Genomic DNA, 21,010 nt, shown 5'->3' on the forward strand with positions numbered 1-21,010 from the left:
TTTTGTGAGCTATTCGAAGGGTAGATATTTTGTTATTATTAATAAAGCTATAAAATAGTAGGTATAAGAAACTAATAATTATCTTAACATAAACATAGGGATTGTGGTTGGTGTCAGGGAAACATAAAATAATCCTGCCGATGCTAGTAATTTTCACATTTAAAAAGGGAAATTGCCTCCTTTTGGGGGAATTTATCCAACTTGCTACCCTGGCTTTTTATGAGTGGGCATTTCAGCTTCTCCAGGTTCTTTCTTTCTTTCCTTCCTTCTCTCTTCTCTCTCTCTTCTGTCTTCTCTCTTCTCTCTTCTCTCTTCTCTCTCCCTCTCTCGTAAATAATTTTCTGTGGCGGTTCTTAAATCCTCACTGATCCACACACCAGATTTGAGAACCACAGCCATAGTGAGCTACTATTACTAATGAATGTGTCTATTACACACTGAGGTGTGTAGGGAAAAAATAGGATTGAAAACCACTATGGTAAATCTAGAATAGAACATCCACTATTTCCTGTACCTTTGATATGAAAAAAATAAAGCTATGATAATAGTTTTTCTTATAAAGCAAACCCACTAAAAACATCCACTATTTCCTGTACCTTTGATATGAAAAAAATAAAGCTATGATAATAGTTTTTCTTATAAAGCAAACCCAAATTTCAGACAAAAAAAAATTTCCATGCGTTAGTAAGAGTATAGCAATAATAGTAATGATAATAGTTGTATTTAACATGCTAAAATCATTCTACAGGCTGGACCAGTGATTGTAAATTAATAGATGTTCTCTTTCACCATCCAGCCTCCCTGCTCATTGCCTCCTTGATTATTCATAGTACTGTCTAATATGCTTTCAGGGATGAAATAAGTAAGATAAATCCTAATTTAGCAAAATTAAAGATAAGCTCTTTTTTTTATTAAATTTGTGTAGCCAATTGTGTGTTTTGAACAAATAACTTATAGAGGATAATTATTTCTGTTAAAGACATTGAGGTTCCTACTTGGTGGACTATAATGAAGATTAACTCTGCATAATTATAAAATTATGTAATAGAATACTTACTATTATGTAATAGTAAATTTTAGTTTATAGATTTGTCTTTTCCCCCATACATTTGGGCTTATTTTTATATAACTAATTCTTAAAGTGAGATTAATCAAAATTTAGTATCCATGATTATGTCAGTATTTAGCAATAGCTACTTATGTAAGCAAATATTACAATTGGTAACAGTACAAAATTATGATTTGCAAAGTAATAATATAAAGGGAAAAATTATGATAACTTGAGATACTTTATAAAATCTATATATTTTTAGGTTGCATTTTAGAATGAGAGACAGAGACCTGATAATATCACAAGGCTAGGCTTAAATTGCTACCAATTTAATAACAGTGTGAATATGGATATGAATAACTTAAAAACATGTACCTCAGAATTTACATAAAAATAAAATATCCAGGTCTCTAAAGCCATCCACACCTCTCTCCTCTATAATTTTGGAATGACTGCAGTTGTAGGAATTATAACCAATTTAAAATAGGCTCCTAGTCGATAACTAATTTTAATCCCCTACTTTCTGTGCCCATAAATATAAGAATCCAGTTTCAGAAGTATCCAGCTTACAGCCTTTTATTAGTGGAGTCCCTTTGTTTTTAAATAGAGACTTTAAGAGTTGATTTTGTTTTATTTCTTTTTACTTTGCCTTTTCTACTATTTATTCACAGAGTAGTTCTTTCTGATACAAATAAGATGCTAACTTAATGGTTCTTCTTCCTTGACATAGGTACAAAATAAAATATACAAAGAACTAACGAAGTTTGATTAAATTAATATCATGATTAATGCTGAACAATTCCAAATATATTTAATAAAAACCATAAATTTAAAAATTTAAAAAGAGGCCAAAGACACACAAAATGGGAATTCAATGCCACTTACTTGAGTCAGATTTGGCATAGATTTAGTTCTCAATAACAAGTTCAAAATATTTAGCACAAAATTAAAAACCCAGCACATGTCTTTTGGGTAAACATAAAACTTTTCAATCTTGCTACACATTTCTGGGGTTAGAAACTGGTTACAAATGCGCAGAATTTACTTTATGCCTCTTGCTATATCCTAGAAAGAAAACATAAACTAAAACTACAGAAATATCATGACCATCTGTCCAACAAAACCAGGCACACGTAAATGCTTGGACTGTGCCCGAAAGCAAAGGACTTCACAAGGATCATCATTTGCTCTTCCAACGGGCTAGGAACCCCTAGCAAAGAGTTTTACACATGTGGCATTCCACTATTCTTCCTAATCATATTAATTTAAAGAATGCACCCTAAGCTAAGCAGGGTTGGGCCTGGTTAGTACTTGGATGAGAGACTACCTAGGAAGACCAGGTGCTATAGGTGTAAAAAATAAAAAACACAAGGGATTGTAGGCTGACAAGGTCCTGCAATCTGTGAGGTCAACCAAGGGTTGCCTCACCAAAAAAAAATAAATAAATAAAATAAAATAAAATTAAATTAAATTAAATTAAATTAAATTAAATTAAGTAAAGTAAAATAAAATAAAATAAATGAAAGAATGCACCCTTTCTCTGAGATTCCATCAAATGGTCTTTGTTCCTTTCTTACAATACTTACTTACCACATTATGGATCCTTTATTTCCTCTACTAGAATACAAGTGTTTGACGTCAACTATTGTTCTCATTTATTCAGTAATTGGAGGTGCCACAATATGGATCCTTTATTTCCTCTGCCACAATATGGATCCTTTATTTCCTTTACTAGAATACAAGTGTTTGATGTCAACTATTGTTCTCATTTATTCAGTAATTGGAGGTGAATAAAGATAATACTGGCTTTCACATTTACACTTCAATACATGCAGAATTGATAGACAAGGGCGTGAAAATGATGCAAACCTCCGCATGCCCCCGCTTCCCCACGCACACACTGTTCATCTCGTATTCTGTTCGTATGTCAGCAAATGGTTTGGAGTTACATAGTGTTACTGTATCCTTGAGCAGATGAGAAAGAAACGAAATTCTTTTCAGAAATTAGAAATGATAGGTAACTTGGCAGTAGCCAGAATTGTGACATTTGTAATTTACAATTGTCAACAGGGCAGAAAGAACTGAAATTTCTTAAGGGATCACATGCCGTACAGCTTCTGCAGTGAGGCGCCAGAAATTTCAGTACTAATTCTGATAGCAGCTTCCTAAATCCCTTGGACGTGTAACGGGAGGGCTTCCATAAAGTTTATTTTATATTCTGGAAGACAAGTACATGTCTTCTAAGAGTGTGAGGGCTTGCATTTATACATGGATCTAAGCCTTTTTTGGTAAGTCACAATAGTAACGTTAGTATATTTTTATAGCGGTAACTCACAAATTATTGAGCTTGTCATTTATTTTCATGTCTGCTTTGCTTCTCTGTAATCTAGGTTCTAGATAATTTAATATTAAGAAATTTGCCTTATTCATCTTTATATCCATAATGTTAAACACCTAATTTTGAATTTCTTCTGGATCTTTGATCATGCTCTTCTCATGAATTACGATTCCAGTGGTAACTCTATGGGTCTTGTTCTAAAAATTTAAATGAACTTCAGCTTTAAAAAAAAGAGAAAACATAACCCAATATTGCTTTATATTAACTTTTCAAAGCAATTTTGTACATCTTTCACATAAGTAATGGCAGAGGGGAACAGGTACTATTACCTTCATTTTTTATCTGTAATGATAACTCTAAACATGTTCAGATAGAAAAGTTCCAAATAAGTGTCACTGCTGTAAAATTTAAAACCCAAGAAATTAAATGTTATACCAAATGAAGGAACAGATTGCACAGATATTGTGATTCCTACCCTCAGCATTATTGATGTTTTGGACTGGATAATGCTTGTTACACTTATATTCTATGAGACATTAACATATTCAAAATAATTAAGTGGTGATAACTGTCTTGGACATTGTAGGATGTTTGGCAACATCCTCGTCTTCTACTCATTAGATGCCAGTAGCCACCCCTAACCCCACTTTAGTCTTGCCTGATACTATATAAGACTCCCAGTTCAATTTAAAATCCAGATAAACAATGAAAAATATGTTCATGTAAGTATATCCTAAATATTGCATGAGACATAGTTATGTTAAAAATATTTATCTTTGATCACAAATTCAAATTTAACCAGGCATATTGTATTTGTATTGGCTGAATCTGCCAGTTGAGAATCACTGAGTACAGATAATATTTGAGACAAGACATCAATAACTGCAAGTTACACAACTCTCTCTAGGAATGACCAACTTGATTCAGAGGTTAATGTGAATGTCTCATGTGTAAATAACACTACCTTAATACTATAGCCAACCCTTATCTCTTTCAAACCAATGACTAGATTGTCTGCAGATTAAAATTGCTCAAGAAGTATTTTTGTCACTGCTCATTGTTTCTTCAATACACCAAAGAACATAAGAGCTATAATAAATTATTTTATAAAATAATGATTTAATAGGTATGAGTTTTATAATTTGAATAGATTCTTACAAATCATTTATTTCCACCTGCCCTCATTTATTGATAAGAAAAATGAGACTCAGAGTGACAAAAGTTCTCATCAGAGGTCACATTACTGTCATGCAATGTTGTTAAGCCTTAAGTGTCATTCAGTGATAATACATTTGCTGAACTCCCTAAATATCCTTAACCATGGCATGGTCTTTTCATAAAACAAAGTTTTGAGAAACACCACCATTGACCTGTGATACTAAACATGGCTATGAAACTAAACTACACAAACGGAATCTTTATTACCCAATATGCCACATATCTGCTTATTCAACCATTAACCTTCTTTTTCTTCATCTTTAACAGAGAGTGAAAGTGAAGAGTATTAAGTAAATTATTTAGGACAGTATGTGCATATTGTGAGCTCTCAATACTCACTTGTAAGTTCTGACCATTATTTGGGGAGGACGGTGGTCTAGGGACCTCAAATTCAAATGATAGATTTGACAGACTTGGGAGTTAGAAAGAGGTTTTTTGTTTGTTTGTTGGTTGGTTGGTTGGTTGGTTTTTGTTTGTTTATAAGTGTAGGAAAATTTCATTCTGAAAACAGAACTCGACCTAAAATCTAGGAAGTTTAAAACATACACAGTAACTAGCAGACTTCTATTTTACATTGAAAATGGATGAATCTCTAAAAGGATCCGTGTGTTATGTTTGGCTAGTCTGCAAATGAAGTTGAAGATTTAATTATAATTTTCCAATAAAATTGTTGAAGTGACACTTTACAGTGGGATCAGTGTATGAATTTTTGTTTCCTCTGAAAATTTTTTTGGGAAACTTAACCAAATCTGGCATACACGATAAACTGGAGTCAGATAGTGTTCCTGCATGTGTGTTTCTTTTCTTTTATAGAATCTTGACAGACAGGTATATGGATTTAGGTAAACAGGAGTCACCTTCTGCCTTGATGTTAGCATATACAAAATGTTTAACACTCTCAAATGGTTGAAAAATCAGATTAGAAGTATTTGCAATAATTATTAAACCCACTGTCTTAAACGCTGTTCTTATTTGTTTGCTTGGAAATATTATCTACTTATAACTTTTTTACATAGAGGGTTTGAGAAGGAAACCACTTAGGTATTTTATAACCTCAGAAATAATGTATATTTGAAGATTAATGTCAAATGCATAAATTGATTTTACTATAATTTCATAGCAAACAAATTATAAAAACGAATTATAAAAATAACAAATAATACATAAAAGTAATCCAAGATCTGCTTGTCTGGGGAGAGAGGGGTATTGGGAACTGACAATCTCGTTCAACTGTGAGGCTCAAAAATAAAGTGTCATATATAAATTTATGCTGTAATCTATCTCTGAACCAGCTACTTATACTCTACATTCTATATTGAGAGTGTGGTGTGTTACATACAGACATGAATAGTTTATTGTATAAAATTCTATAAAATAGGTCAGTACGAGACAGTGCCTATCATAAAGTAACTTACAATCAAGGTGGCAATAGAAGCTGCTTAAGATAAATTCACAAATAATTATAAGTAGTCATTTTGGGGATAACATTACAAAGGTTGTTTATTAAATTTTGATGTTTTTGGACACATAAACTATGGTTTGGGAGACTTTCTGGGAAATACCTGAATAATATCACAATTACTCCATTTCATGTGGGGCAATTATGTGATTTAGTAAAAATCACAAATTTGTATGTATATTTGCATATATAACAGACTTTATCTACTCATAAAACCTTTTTTTAATCCCACATCTGAAACATTCTGCATAAAGCCTAGAGTTCCAAAACACTTTTTTGAAAGCCTTAAATGCAATTACACATTTGGTATAGAAACATAAATTCTTAAATGAAATTATTATCTACACATTCATAATATTTTAGAGACTAAACTGAATGTAACCCTAAAATAATTATACTATGAAAATAATTTTCATTGAAGTTTGAAAAATAAAAAAAATCACAATTACTTTTGTATTAGATTATATTATTATATTAGAAATATATATTTTATATATAATAATAGAAATATCTTTTACTCCTATTTCTAATGTCTACCAAGATAGCATATGAATGGCATGGAGTTAACCTAAAGAGAAAGTGAAGATTTCATCTCAATCTGGCAGACAATTCATGGGTTGTTATTTACAGCAAATTAAGGTGTTTTATCAAACCTCGCAATTTAATGAATTTTTCACATGTCATAGATCACAGCCTATAACTTTGGAAACATTTCAAAAGCTGATAAAGCATAGATATTAAATAGCACTATACTGTGGAGGTAATGGAGCTTAAGTATCAACATTTTTTGCTGTACCTAATACCTATGAGTACAAAAAGAGTACACAATTTATTCCTAAAATGTAATTTTCCAACACACACAGCATATCCTCTGCTTATGTTGCAATAATTTTCAATCAGTGGAAAAAATCTTAACAATAGTATACATTTTTAAAAGTTTTACATTGATTACACAGAATTGTCATTATAATTAAAGCTGTGTAAGTTTTACAGCTTTACATATTGTTTACAGCTTTTGCATATTTAGATGAGAAGAATGGCTTGGGGAAAGTAGTAGGAGCTTTGAAGCCAGCTCTCCTAAGTTGGAAATGCATTATTGCTACTTACTAACTGTGTGGTCTTTTGAAATCCAGATTCTCCATTTACAGAATCCACACGTGATTGTTGTAAAGAGAAAAAATAGTAAATTTAAAGTGTGTATATCTGAAATGTAATACCAATTCAATAAATACACCTATTATTAGTAAAATTATTAAACTTAAATGTATTATGAGAAAGATTTAATTAACTGAAATTTTTACTAAATCATTTATTAGTCTTTTAATTTTATTTGAATTATTAACTGTCATTTCACACCTAGCATTTGGTGAAATACATATTGATTTATTTATTTTAAATAAAATTGATTTTAGAAAGGAGGTGATTATATATTCTAGCTGTTTCTACCAATACATATTTTAAAAACCCAGCTGCACTCGTAATTTCTTTGGCCAATCAACAAGGTTTAATTATGTTTCCTTTTAAAATAATATATGAGGTTTGAAAGTCTGTATGATTTTAATTCTTTCATAGTCTTTCTACTAAAAAGTGGAGTCAAAATTAATGCATACTTTTTTCTCAGTGTAATTAAATGGGATGCCAAAATAAAAAAGTGTATGTATATTTGTATGTGTGTGAGTACCTATATATTTATAATCTAACATTTAAAATATTTTATTTCCTTTTGTCATCATTGTTCACATATTCATTTAGTCAAATTCATGTAAATTTTGGTACATATATAAAGCACTTTTAGATTTTTAAATTTTCAATCACATGCAATATTTCAATACTCTTTAAGGATGTTTTAGAATGAATTATACCCAGTTATGTGCACGTAAGAGGGGAGAAATGCTCTAGTTTGTATAATTTCCCACTTTCTATGATGTAAATATTCTCGCCATGGTGAATTTCAAGCCACTAAGTTAAGGTGATGTCAACTGGCTCTCAAACTTTCTGAAAATTTAACAATTTGCTACCTAGAGTCCCTACTAATGGGTCCCAGTACACCATTGTAACACCTTAGTATTTCACAAACTAAAATCTGGTATTTAGAAACTATCATAAAATCATGGATAACAATCTCTACAGTGAAACTTTCTGTAGAAGAAAGTTAATTTAGCCCAAGAAGGTATGATTAGCTAATTTGGAAAGGATCTTAATGATTATATGACGGTCTTTAAAGCACTATTCTAAAGTTCATCTATGGAACTGACAACATTTTTATATGATTCATTAATCACCCTTCTTGCTGTGTTAATCAACAATCATTTCACCAAAATGGGTAAAGAGACTCTGTTTATGCCATTGAGAGCAAAAAAAAAAAAGGCTAGGAGTTGCTATATATAAGTGAAAAAGCTTTTTAATCATATGGATTACATAATAAGCCATCATTGGTGATCAGAGATTATTAGGGTATCCATCCATGATTGCCTCATTTGAATGTTTTGTGGTTTAAATGAAAAAATAGCTGTGTGAAACCTAAAACAGAATAACATATGTCAAGAAGAAAAGAGCATCTTTCAATATCTAAATATTGGAAATAAAAAATATAGAAATGGTCTCATATCAGTGGAAAAAAATACCAAATTTCCCACAACCGCAATAATATTTTTCTTTTAAGATGGTTATTGGAATTATTTTGTCCTTAAAATATTTCTGCTTTGAAATTACTTCAGGAACTTACAACTTAAAACAAAGATAATGTAAAGAATTGTTTGGAAAAAAACAATAGAATGCCTGAATTGTCAGGATTGCCAATGGGGAAAAAAAAGCATTTCTCACATGGTCTCTTGATTATCATGCTATTTTAAGTGGTAAACAATGCAAGGAAAATTTACAACGTAACTACTCTCTAGAAAGAGTTGGCTTGCAAATAGTAAACAGAAAGAAAATGACCACAAAAACATATGTAAACCTTGTGTTCTGCGGAATGTGTGAATATTTTTGTGTCACGTGCATTTTGTGTCACATTCATTTTAAGTATGTGCTTGTGTGTATGTACTAGTTGCAATTCTAAGTGAAAAAATTTCTATTTTTAAGCTTATATTTAATTACAACATCAAAAGGAATTTTCCACAATGAACACTTACTATGAAATACTGGAAATAAAAAAAAGAGTGCTCGTAATTAAGCTCCACACACAATAGTAGCCACACAATAAATGTTTATGTCAAAATACTTAGTTTTCCAGCGATAGCTATGGAAATGAAAATGGCAATAGGCTTGGCATAAAAACCTCAGTGTTCATCCCTGTTTATTTATCTAATAGTTTTAATCCCTTTATTCTCAGTTTACTGCCAGTGTCATAGATTTCTTAAATGGGCAAATGAGATACACAGCAGTATGTTTATTTTACAAAATTCCTTATAAATAGAAAGTTTTCTTGAAATACAATTTGTATAGCACTTGAATGTATATTTTCACAATATAATTGTATTTTTTTCTCCTCACACCTCAGATAGAGTGACAGTGACTTTCTACTATCATTTTTCTCACATACCTATACATTTACTTCTTTCCACTCTAGAATGTCATTTCTCAACTGAAGAAGAGATGATCTTTATAAGACAGTTTAATACTTGAGTTTAATAAAGTATGTCAAACTCAGTAAAATCCATGATATTAAAGATCTGGGCTACTGGAAATACTATATTTGAGATTGTATTTTAAATGCTTATTATATTACAAACAGAGCTCCGTTGTGAACTTAGCTATAAAGCAATGTTTTCTCAAAAGAAGTACTCCATAGAATGCAACAAGGTTTTCATAATGAAAAGAAGCTCTGTAATTCATAATTATTTTAATCACCAATTTGAGAAGAGCTCTATTATTTTTCATTTAAATAAATCACACTGACATAAAATTAATAACCAGAGTATGAAAGAATGATTTAGTGAATCTGAATCATTCCCCTTTAAAATAATAATTGCTCTTAATAAGTGTTTTTTCTTTATTGATAGCTCATTATTCTCAAAGTACTATATTGAATGTGTTGTGCATATGTTAAAATATATTTGTCATAGTATATACAATTTATATGCAGTATTATCCACACATTTTGTGTGTTTTTATAGATGGGCATACACACCAAGAAACAAATATAACAAATAGATTTATTATGTAAAACAAACCATAACTAAGATTACACTTTAATGCTCATAAATAAGACTCGAATATAAGAAAAATTCCTTATTTTAGGTATTTCAATAGTTCTATAGGAAGAAAACTTTTATGTTGGAAGAACATCATCATTGCTCATTTTACCAAAAATCCAGGTTTGCCTCAGGAACCCACCAGAAGAGTATCTCAGTATAGTCTCTGTGCTTTCCATACTAAAACGGTGAGACATTTCCAGACATATGGCTCAAAAATATGTTTTAGCAAATTCTATAGCTAAGTTCAACAAGTTCTAAGATTCTGCTTATTATGCAAAAGTCTACTTTGATGGTTCAATTTCTTTGTCTTCTCATATTACACTATTTCCTTTCCTTAGCAATTTGTATGCATTAACATAGAGAAATCTCAAAGATCTTGATCTAGGTTCTAAAATATAAAGACAGGAAGCTCAATTTTATGGAACATGAAACTAAAGCTACTGTGAACAATTATATACTAGTGGCAATTCTAAGACCGAACATTTATAATCGTTTATATAACAGCCAACAACAAATCATGAAAAGTTTACTACTGCAATTTTCCTAAAATTTCTGGAACATAATTTCTCATTTTAAAAGATAATCATTTAACGAAACAATAGGAATTTTAAATTTTAATTAACTTGGAAAAAAACAATCACTTTTTCTAGTATTACCATGGATACATTAGCTTATTTTCTTACAAAGATATGACTTCAGAATTCTCTTTTATTTTATTTTATTTTATTTTTTTATGCTTACAGCACCTGGTCTTCATAGGTGGTCTCCCATCCAAGTACTAACCAGGCCTGACCCTGCTTAGCTTCCGAGATCAGACTGGATCGGGCATGTTCAGGGTGGCATGGTCGTAAACTCTTTTATTTTCAAACTCAGTTTACATACCATGTTTTGGAGAGCTCCTAAGACAAAGTCAAATAATGGAAACATAATAATCTCAGAAGAATTTTCCTCATCCGCTGATTAAATTGGGAAAAATCTGACCTTCAAAATACTATTAACATGGCGATTCTATCATGCCACAGATAATCCCACAGCATTTGAATTCATCCTATTAATTTAACTAAATTAATACATATTGAAAACATATCAAGAATAGGTAAGCTTTGTCTCTTTTGTATTTAAAAAATCTTTAAATAAGATTTAATATAATATTGACTTCTTTGAATTATCATCCTTAACAGAATGAACAATAAACGTTTAAGATAAAGTAAAGCTGTTTTAAAAGTGAAGACTTTATTAGCATTACTTAATTGAATAACGAGACAATTTTGAATCATGCTATAATATAGGGAATTGCGTTTTTTTCTTTAAAAATATAACCACCTAACATAAAAAATAATTTTATGCTTTCATGGATGAGGAAAAAATAAACAGGAAAGTGAGGATCGCATCACACAATAAATAAATGACAGAGTTCATTTGGAAGGTTTAAGATGGCCCTCTTTTGGGAAGTTATATAATACTATCGGTATATAGAGGAAAGGATAGCCGGCCAGAGAAGGGGGTCTGGGTCCTTTATTGTTACCATTAAAGTCTTACATAAAACTGTCTCCACATTCCATAAAAATGCCATGGTGCTTCAGGAAAAATAGAGACTGAGACAATAGTTTATTTTGGCTGGAACTAAAGTTCCAGAACTGAAGAATTACTGCCAGAAATAGGAACCAGCTTTGAGAAAAACTTAAGTGAACTAGGATGCAGTGAAAGTGCTGCAGCATTAATACCCTAGTGCTTCGGGATCTGAATCAAGGATCCTTTGTTAAGAACCTTGCAACATAATTAATCACCCAGAGGAAGTAAAGAGGTTTGAGGATGGAGTCTAGTTACCCAGGGAATTCCCTTTCCTCTGGCACCCACTTGCCAGTACAGCTATAAAATAAGAGCAGGAATGTCTCACTCTGTAAATGATTAATAATAGCTGATTTACATGAAATTAAATTGTTCACTAGCTAAGCCACAATTGACCTGGGTTCTATGGAGGCCCTCCCACAATTCCCTGAATAACCTAAGCAAGTCACCATTTCTTTGGGCTTCCCTGTCCCCCTTACTTTTCCCTCTCAAAATGAGGAATTCTCCAAGGGCTGTGCTTAGTCTGCTATCTTCTATAAAGAATTTCCATACTTTAATAGTTCACCATTTTCAATGTGTCAATTGTCATATGAATTCTACTTAATAAATATTTATTGAAGAGGTACAAATTAACAAATTGTTAAGTAATATTTCATGTAACGTCATTAAGGTGATTATAAAAACAGTGTGTGTGGTGGAGATATCAAGAAAGGGATTTTTTTTCCTTTTAAATTAAAAATAACTCATATATCAAAGAACGGGCTTGGCACCAGAAGAAAGAGACAAACACCTTTGGATAATTAAAGAAGGAAAAAATCACACAAAATTTAGGAATCATGACAAGCAAGCTTCATGAGCAAATGACATTAATGATAGTTCTTAAAGAAAACAGAGAGCTTCTACAATGGGAGATGGCAGAAGAGGACTTTGTAAGGGACGCAAAAATTTTAAGTTTAGAGACTAACTGGTAGGTGCTGAAAACAATGAGTATCTGGAATATGAAGTATGGGTGGGAAAAATGATGAAAATATCCCAGAAGGATAGGTTGAGGCCATGTGTTATCTTAAATGACAGGCAAAACAATTCTTTCTAAATGCTCAGAGTTGGTGACCAGATAAGCTTAAGCCTACAGATCAAAGGTTTGAGGAACATTTTTTAGTATGGGTGGAGAAGCACTCAATCTGGTTGATTTTAGTTAAGCAAGAATCTTAGAGAAAGCAAATATGAGCCAGAATTTGGAAAAGGAGAAGAGTGCCTAAAGGAGAAACCAAGAATTGTATTAAAATCAGAGTGAACAGAGGATGATTAGAGAGAGCACCTAGAATGTACTGAGAACACCAACTATCTCAAAGTGCTAGAAACAAGGATGTGAGTGAGAGAAGAGATGAGGACAGGGCCAGCCTGTGAGAGCCTTTGATTTCCATGCTGAGAGTTTTATCTTGACACTAGAAAGCCATCAATGATTTTAAAACCATTAAAGGGGAAGTAAAAGATTGGTTCTGAATGTCTAATTTTGGTATCTATAAACGGATTTGATATATACTCTGTCTCTACAGCTATGAAAATCGTCAAGCTCCTGTCCAGAGCAATTAAAGGTGGGGATCATTTACTATATCATCACCAGTGCATGGTAGGCACTGAACAAAAACCAGACAATTTTAGCTTATACCTGACGGTCAAAGATGGTAAGCTATTGTCTTTGGTAAAAATTTTAATACAATACCATTTCTAATTACTTTTTAAAAAGTAATTCTTTAAGAATACAATACATTCTACAACATTCTTAATGTTGACATAATAAGAATACAATACATTCTACAGCATTCTTAATGTTGACATAATAATAATGTCTAACTCTTAAGTAGTACTTACTTTGTGCCAGACTGTATTATAAGCATTTACATTTATTGACTCAATTAATCCTTCATTTCAGGAATAAGGAAACTGAGGCACAGAGAGGTTCAGTAACACATGTCAAGTCACAAGGCCAGTAAGGCACAGAGCTAGGGTTTAATTCTGAGGAATCTTCTACCAGCAACTGTGCTCTTAAATATTGTACAAGACAATCTTGTCCAAGTAATTTATTTTGAACTTGTATCAAAAGAGATCCTACTGGAAGAAATGCAAAATAAGGAGAAAAGAACACAGAGAGCAACGTTTAATGACTTGTACCTTCCCAATCTAAAAATTTCAAAGCCATATATGATTTCGAAATTCTCAGGGTTTTTAATGACATGGGTGACCCTGTCATTAACACACCAACATGATTACTTGGTAATTTTGCTCCCCCAACATAAGACAACTAGACATCAACAAGCATATTCTGGGAAGAAGGAATGATCTAGAACCCATCAAAAGATTAACTCATCTTCTCACCCTTAGATTCTACCAACAATGGATCTAAACAATTCGCACAATATCATCTTTAAAAGTGTGGCGTTAATATTGGGTATGGTGATAGGGTGTGAGGCTTCAATTTCTTTGAACCTATAGTCTTCTCAGCAGTGGATACATTTTCTTTTAATTTCTCTTAAAGTTTGTTTTCAATTGCAGTTATATATTTTTTACTGCTCAAAGAAAAAAAATAAAACACCCCTACATTGTTCAAGAATCAATTGTACATTAGGTGAACTAGTTGTGACTAGGGAAGTCTTAGAATGTCTTTTTAGAATCACGTCACAAAGTGTAAAATTCCTGTTTAATTACTCATATTTTCTAAATACTTTCACTAAGTAATTTATAACATTTTCAAAAAAATGTATGTGACATAAAAGTATGGAATATATGTTATGACATCTCTAAACACCAGTCACGTAAGCAGATGTTCTCAGCCAAAAGAAGTAGTTCCTCTGTGGAAAGCAACACTAACACCTCCACATTAGAAGGGAAAGTATCTACTATGAGTATAAAATGTATCATAGCCCTTGTAAGAAGTTAAATAACTTATGTTATGTTACATATATAAAGATATTCTAAAGAACTACTAAGCCATCATAATTTTTTATTAAATTCACTTTTTTTAATATATTAAGATAATTGTTGATTCATCTGCAATCAAAAGTAGCACAAGGAAATACTAAAACAGTGAAATGACATATGGAAATCTACCCTTTACCCAGTTTTACCCAATGGTAATCTTGCAAAACTATAGCACAATATCACAATCAGCATGTTGGCACTGAAACAGTCAAGACACAGAACATTTCCATCACAAAGATCCCTCCGACTGCTCTTTTATAGGCATACTCAATTACTTTTCGTCTCCAACCTTTCTTTAACTCCTAGCAACCACTAATCTGTTCTCTGTTACTATAATTTTTGTCCTTTCAGAAATGTTGCATAAATAGAATAATATAGTATAGAACCTTTGGAATTGGCTTTTTTCACTCACCATAATTCCGCAGGTTCATCTAAGTTGTTCAGATTCATCAATAGTTCCTTCCTCTTTGGTTACTGACTCTCTTAACAGGGACTTTTACCAAGGAAAAGTTGGTTTGCTTGAGTAGAGCAGTTGTCTTAAAGTATTTTGCTTTGCGAGGCTACCCCTTTCCTGGAACTTAGCCTAAAGATAATGGACTTTCGTTGAAGCCTTTTTTGTTTGTGTTTGTTGGTGTTTTGAAGCTGCTGGCTTCCTCAGCTCCAAGTCTGGAACATATAAAGCAAAAGCAAACCCAGGGAACATCATGTCATTTCCTGGGTCACAACGTCTCTAGCCGTTCTGCCTTCCTTTCTCTTTCTTTCAGAATCTTCTTTAGTTCATTTTATATGTGACGTCCAGTGCTTTCAATTATTCTTAGTGAAAGGAAATGAGAAAAATATATTTATTCTATCTTTTTGGAAGCAGAAGGATCCAAATTTACTTTTAATATATAAACTTACTTATAAATTATACAATGTTATCTAGAAATATAAGTGGTGTAGAAATCATAACCATTTTGCAAGCAATTTCCATGTGTTTTTTTGCAAATATTGCACAAGGATTAGTGGTAGGAAAAAAGAAATGATCTTGCACTCTCCTGCGTGTATATGGAATGCAAATTTTATATCTATGTCTGTTATATGTCAAAGGATGCCTAACTTCTAAACCCAAAGTTTTAAAAACTTTAGAGTAAAGCAGGTCGCACTTATTTATTTTTAAAAGTTCCATGCAATTTAGGATCATTCTCTTTCTACAGTTATTCAAGTACTTAATTAGTATTTTATTAAATATTTGAATAGAAACTGTGCCAGACATTGTCCTCTGCACTTGCAGCTAAAGATTCAATCTCTGCAATTAAGTTTATGAGAGAAGTGTTAATAAATAACATTTATGCAAAATGACTCATTCTGAAAAATAAAAGTATGCAGGATAAGCTACAAGACTATTAGAGGAAGTGAATACCTTTCCCAGGGTGAGTAAGGATGGCTTCAGGGAGGAAGTGACATCTGGGCTGAGTCTTAAAGAATGAGTGAAATTTCTGTAGCTGCAGAAAGAAGAGTATTCCAGACAAAGGAAATAGCGAGAACAAAATCTCACAAACACAAAAGAGCACAGAATGTCCTTTCCTTCGGAAAGCAAAGCTCTCTTGGAGTTGAAGCTCAGCACATGGAGAAGGCTAAAGAATTGGAGAAAACTATTGGCAAGAGAGTGTGCGCTGTGAGCAACATGGAGTATGTTAATTCGAGGATTTTAATGAGGGAAGAATTAGATGGGTGTGTCCTAAGAGCAGAACCTGGCCTTATTCTTAGATCCTCTCCACCCTTCCTCTCCCCAAGGATTTCTCAATTTAGACACTACTGACATTTTGGAATAGATCACACTTTGCTGTGGGGGCTAACCTGTGCAGTGGAAGTTTTTAGCAGCATTTTTGGCTCCTAACCACTAGATATCAATAGCATTCTACTCACCTTCAAGTTGTGACAATTATTTGTCTCTGGATACTGTAAATGTCTCCTGGGGAATAAAACCATCCCAGTTTGAGAACAATTGATCTTTTCTTAAGGTTCCAGCACTGTACCTGACACATAGTCAGTAGTCACTGAAAGATATTTAAATCAATGGCCGCACTTCCATTAAGAAAACAAAACAAAACAAAACAAAACAGAATGGAAGCATTGGGATAGACTGGTGAGAGACACTTATAATGATCAGGTTAAAAAAATGCATTTCTAAACTAAGAAATTAGGGTGAGGGAAATATTTAACAGTTGTTCAGAATGTAAAATTGAAAGCCTTCGATAACTAAATACATGAATAGCTTCTCTATTGGTAAGTGACTGTCTGAGAGCTAAGATAATTAGCATGGTTGAGAAAGAAAAATTCAAATTATTTCAATTTTCCTCTTGATAAATGAATATGTTGACACACTCATTCAATTGACTTGGTCACCCAGGCACCTACATAATAATGAACCTGAGCTTTAAACACTTTTTACTTTTTCAATCAACCACATATTTTATTAGAAGTACAGCACTTTGCCAATGGGAGGTGGTCAATCTACACATTATAAATGACTGAAGGGCTGTGGACATGAATCAATCACCCCAAAAATATGATCAACCATTTCAAAGTGGTATTCTTAAATGGGTTTTTCATTTATAGCTGGCCAAACACACACAGTTCCTTGTGTAGCACAGAATGCATTTATCATATAGCTGGCAATGATTAAAGCAGTGTTCTACAGCCACGAAAAAAAAGCCGTTCTCTGAAAGAAGATAACATCACAAAACCTAAGCTTGTGGTTTTGGTATTATTAGCACCACTCTACTCACCTGAGCTAATCGACAAATTTTCCAGTAACAGATAATAACTGTCTGGGGTAGAAGATATAGGTGCTGCTACCACCATAGTTATAGTTAATCACATAATATGAGATAACGTTACACAATGGAACAAGTCAAGTTAAATAGGGTAAAATGAACCAATTTTATAGCTAGACGGAACTTTGCGAAGTTAACTATTTTATTTTTATTTTAGACAAGACTATCCTTATACTCTGGAATTTAAAAGGACAAGATCATCGCTGCCCCATACTACAATTTATTCTCTTTTTTGGTGTTAAGTAAGAAAATACAGAACAAAAAAAAAACAATACCACTACTGCTATTTGCCTTCTGGACTATTTTTGAAAAGGAAAAATAAAATGAACCAAAGACTGTTTATTTAGAGAATTCTATAATTAGGAGCTTTGAGATTTTCAAAGAAAGGTGTCATATTAATGTAATACACAGTACTTTTTCTTTAGGGAAGTGTTTGAGCTTTAGTGTTTTTCAGTTCACCATTTTCCTAAACTAAAAGCAGTTAAGTAGATATGGAAAAAAATGTTGAATCAACTCTACTTATAATCAATAAAAAAGAGCATATATCAAATAACTCTTAAAGCCTGAGGAAAATATCAGTTGTACAATATCCTAATGAGATTTTAACTGTCAGCAGATCAGAACTTTTGAATGATACCGGATCCAAAATGAAAGAATAAAGATAGGACTGGGAGAATTAAACATATTTTGTAGTTGCCAGGCAATATAATTTTTCAAGGTTGAGTAATGCATTAATCCCCTATAGGAATAAGCAGACTTTTAGTTTCCATCATCTTATACGCCAAATTTTGATATTTTTGGCTTAGAACAATGGAGCAAGCCCCCATTCCTTCAAACTTTTTCCACATCCTCTTTAATATCCACACTGTGCCGTGACTGAGAGTACTTTTGGTAATATATTTGTATTTCATCCTGAGATTTATAAAGAATAAAACTACTCCAAAGATCTATAATTGAATATATGCATATGAAAATTTAAAAACACAGCTCCGTCAAACTAATCAATATTGCCCATTATTAGAAATTAGTAGCCTGAGAGACAATGAATTCTTCATGTTCTGGAGATCAAAGTCGAAAGTATTATCAATACTGTGGGAACGGAAGCTTTAGAATTAAAAGGCCTGTATATCTTTTATCAAATAATTCAGAGATGTAAATTACTTGAGCCTCAAATATACCAGCATAGCAGTCAATCCCACATCTGTAAATAACCAAAGCTATAGCTGTGGATAGAATATTAACTTTCTTATTGTAGTTTCCAATTATGAGAGCCACACAGAACATATTAGACTCTCTTTCACAGCCACCAATTGTGTTTCGTTCAAAAGTATCAGAAATCTCAAAAACCAATATAATTATAAATTTATTGATGAGAAGTTTTCAAAAAGATGGAATGAACTAAGAACTCTCATCTTGTGGTCAACTGTTACTGTTAAGCAAAATAAATTTTCTATAATAATCTTTAAAATATCTGAATGGCATAGCACTAAATTTATTTTTAAAAGAATAAACGAACATGCAAGCTTTATGAAGACAGAATAACTGCATAGTGTTGGCATCTTTAAAATAAGAACAGGCTTGTATCAGGCAGGCAATGAGAAACATGAGTACAGTAATGACATTATTCTCGTGTCACTGAGCTACCAGCAAACACAAAACAACTTGCTGTCTTGATTTCCTCAATTATACTCCTGATCCTTTCAACATCATCTACTTGAAAAAATATATAACTTAGTTAATAAGTTTATTGAAACAAGATGAAAATAATTTTTAGTTAAAATAAAAATTTTAGTGTGGGTCGTTTTATTTATTTATTTATTTATTTATTTATTTATTTATTTTTAGTATTATGATTGTTAAAACAATAGCAACCACAGTTCTTGGTGCTCAAAGAGCTAATAACAACAGATAAAGGACATAGGTTAAGAGAGATTCACTTCATCATTGAGACGAATAAATTCTTTACTCAAAAATAAAGGGTGATCACAAAATATAGGGAAAATAGTAATGTATCACCGTCTGAAGTTTTATTTTAGGATACACTTTCAGTTTTCTTTTTAATGTCTGTTTATTTCCTTTGTACCTTACTTGCTTTTTGGTCTTTCTAAAAGTTTTGACATTTGCTATCTCTTTTTGTCCTGACTTTTACGTGAACTTTTATTTCCTTAGTGGATTGCTGATTAGAATGCATGTGCATTTACTTTAAGGGACTCATTTATTTCGAATGGGATAAATAAAAATAAAACATAACTCTGAAATTATATGAAATTAAATAAACAGAAACAAAAAAGCCCTCGCCAATCAACATTTGATATTTACTCCTTAGCTAAGACCCTGACTTTCTAATAAAAGTTTTTATAGAGGATCAATTACCATTTGATTTAAAGTAGAATATGAAGGATTCTAAAGATAAAACAACTATAGAGCTAATTCAGTAGAGAAGTATAGGCCTCCAGACTTCTAGCCTTTCCTCTTCAAATTTCCTATGTTTCCACAATTCAGGCTTTCTACTTAAGAAATTTCCAAGGGCCCTGCAGAGTTTATTCTTGGCTTCGTCTCTATACTTTTGCTGAAAGTCGAGGTTTGAGGTTTGTTTGAATTCCTGCTCTGTGGAGAGCTGCTGGACTTTCTAGCAGGTGTAAAGACCCCACGGCTCCTTCTTCTGCATCTCATTTCCATTTATTAAATACTTTATCTTGGAAGATGAAGCAAAAGTGACTTTCGTGTTTCCTGGCAGCCTCCTGCTTCAAAGGACTTAATAGTGATTTGTTTATTTCAGAGGAAATGGAAATCAGTCAGTGATGACAGATTTATTGGTTAAGTGGACATCACACACAAAAAAACCTTTTCTTACAGTTCAGGCTTCCTTCTAACCACACTCTAAATGTTCAAGACAATGTTATATATTTTGGCAAATCAAACCCATGTGATTTAATACAGTCAGATTTGTGAATTGATATGACTTCCTCCATATAAATTTCCAGAATAACTTAGAGAAAAGAAAATGAGCAAAAGAAACTAATACTATTCTAAATTAAGAGGGGATGGGGGGAAACATCTTAATGAATTGGCAACACTGACTGTCTTTAGGAGAATAATTGAAAGAATAATAAAACAAAAGTGATGAATCGGATCACTTACTTGATGATATCAAGTAAGATACCTGGGATTTAGAAAGAGCACTTGCAATACAGGAAAACCTTCAAACTCCAGGTCATGAAGTAATTTCAACTATAACACTATAGATTTAACTGTCATAATAATCACTGAGAGAACACTTCTCAATGTTTAAATTTTCAAAGTTAATTTTAAGAGTGGTCATCAAATCCAGAATAACCCAAATTCTTACTCCTTAATGAATGACTGATTTCACCAGGAAGT

At 32.2% G+C, this 21,010-nt stretch overlaps 1 protein-coding gene and 1 pseudogene across 1 annotated transcript in view; both read right to left on the reverse strand.

Moving 5' to 3' along the window:
- The window catches only part of MEOX2 (mesenchyme homeobox 2), a 60,431-nt gene that overhangs the window by 20,276 nt on the left and 19,145 nt on the right, over positions 1-21,010 (reverse strand). The gene's annotated exons all lie outside the window — the stretch shown is intronic.
- Positions 10,997-11,115, reverse strand: LOC120602679 (uncharacterized; annotated as a pseudogene).

Source organism: Pteropus medius, unplaced genomic scaffold, assembly GCF_902729225.1.
Source record: "Pteropus medius unplaced genomic scaffold, Ma_sr-lr_union100, whole genome shotgun sequence".
In the NCBI taxonomy this organism is placed as follows: Eukaryota; Metazoa; Chordata; class Mammalia; order Chiroptera; family Pteropodidae; genus Pteropus; species Pteropus medius.